This window comes from Entelurus aequoreus, linkage group LG03, assembly GCF_033978785.1.
Source record: "Entelurus aequoreus isolate RoL-2023_Sb linkage group LG03, RoL_Eaeq_v1.1, whole genome shotgun sequence".
In the NCBI taxonomy this organism is placed as follows: Eukaryota; Metazoa; Chordata; class Actinopteri; order Syngnathiformes; family Syngnathidae; genus Entelurus; species Entelurus aequoreus.
The window spans coordinates 73,186,877-73,189,148 of NC_084733.1; positions in this window are offsets into that span (position 1 = coordinate 73,186,877).

Genomic DNA, 2,272 nt, shown 5'->3' on the forward strand with positions numbered 1-2,272 from the left:
GGTCCAGGGAAGTGAGGCGCACAGCTTACTTCCAAGGCAACAGAGGGTATTCTGAGGGGACAAGGAAAATGACAAGGATGGGTGAGCACAAGGGCTGAGGTCTAAATAGTGTGCCGTGTCATCAGCTTCAGGTGTGTTGATTGTTGATTTGGAACCGCTGTGCTGGAGCGCGTCCACGGCAGAGGAGGCGCGCGCTGGTGAGCGCTCTGAGGAGGGGCGCATGCATGAGAGCGTGCCGCAGAGAGGAGCGCGCCTGGAAGCACGCTGAAGCGCGGAGCACGCGCAGAGGAATGCGGCCGCGCCGTGACAACATTTTTGGTATCCTGGATCATTCAAAGTTCCTTTCACTGGAACTAAGGGGCCAAGCCCTAGTCTTGAAAACAACCCCACACCATAATTCCTCCTGCACCAAATTTCACACTCGGCACAATGCAGCCCGAAATGTATCGTTCTCCTGGCAACCTCCAAACCCAGACTCGTCCATCAGATTGCCAGATGGAAAAGCGTGATTCATCACTCCAGAAAAGGTGTCTCCACTGCTCTAGAGTCCAGAGGCGACGTTTTTTACACCACTGCATCTGACACTTTGTATTGGAATTGGTGATGTATGGCTTAGATACAGCTGCTCGACCATGGAAACCCATTTCATGAAGCTCTCTGCGTACTGTACGTGGGTTAATTGGAAGGTCACATGAAGTTTGGAGCTCTGTAGCAACTGACTGTGCAGAAAGTCGGCGACCTCTTCGCACTATGCGCTTCAGCATCCGGCCTACCACTTGGTGCTGTTGTTCCCAAACTCTTCCATTTTCTTATAATAAAGCCTACAGTTGACTTTGGAATATTTAGGAGCGAGGAAATTTCACGACTGTATTTGTTGCACAGGTGGCACCCTATGACAGTTCCACGCTGGAAATCACTGAGCTCCCGAGAGCGGCCCATTCTTTCACAAATGTTTGTAGAAACAGTCTCCATGCCTAAGTGCTTGATTTTATACACCTGTGGCCGGGCCAAGTGATTAGGACACCTGATTCTGATTATTTGGATGGGTGGCCAAATACTTTTGGCAATATAGTGTATGTGTGGAAAATTGATTGACAATTCATGACAATAATTTGACAGTGAATGTGGTGTTTTATTAGCTGTTAGCTATAATCAAAAAAATTATTGAGAATTAAATCAAATTTAATCATGTAAATCAGTGGTCCCCAACATTGTTGTAGCTGCGGACCGGTCAACGCTTGAAAATTTGTCCCACGGACCGAAGGGGGTGATTTTTATTTATTTATTTATTTATTTTTTCATAAAGAAATACAATCATGTGTGCTTACGGACTGTATCCCTGCAGACTGTATTGATCTATATTGATATATAATGTATATATTGTGTTTTTTATGTTGATTTAATTTAAAAAAATAATACAATTTTTTTTTTTTTCTTGTGCAGCCCGGTACCAATCGGTCCGCGGCCCGGTGGTTGGGGACCACTGATGTAAATGACACTACGTGTACTTAATCCATGCAACATACTACGATTATTATTTTTTTGTTAAACTACCTAAATACATTTTGCAAAGATTGTGTAATTTATTGAACGTCTTGGTGTATTAAATATTATAGATATCGATGGCTTTAAGACGTTTTGCACATTATGTATTTTCTATAAATTATGCATTAATACATTTAAGTGTAAATACTTGATACTACAATACAGTTATACTGTATTATGATGTAGAGTTATACATGGGCGCCCCCTAGTGGTTGAATTACTTCATAGAAAGTCTATCGAGAAAGTTTACCTGAATGTATTATAATACAGTTCAAAGTACAATTGATGTGATGCAAAGCTACAGCTAAACGTTAATAAATCCTATTATTTTGTATATTATGGTATATACGTATCAGTGCCTTTAAGGTAATTATGTGTTGTTTAGTTTTTGCGGAAGTTGTGACATCATAAAGTAGAAAAAAGCAGACGTGCAAAGTGAAATGAGGAATTCAATCAAATAACTTTCGAAGTGATTAGACAATAATTACTTTGCTTTGTCTTTCAAGTAGGAAGTGAAACTGTTGATGTTGCGTTTAGACAAAGTGGGACATGATGAAAGTTTCAAAAGAAAGTGGTAAATCTTCTTAAAGAGTGACCTTTTGAGGACTAAACGAAGCGGAAGGGTTATGGTGAGTCATTAGGTCCAGTGTTGATGGTAAGAAACGTAAATATATATATATAGTTTGTCGTTTAGCTGCGTGCGTGTGCGGTGACGCCCTGAAATCTG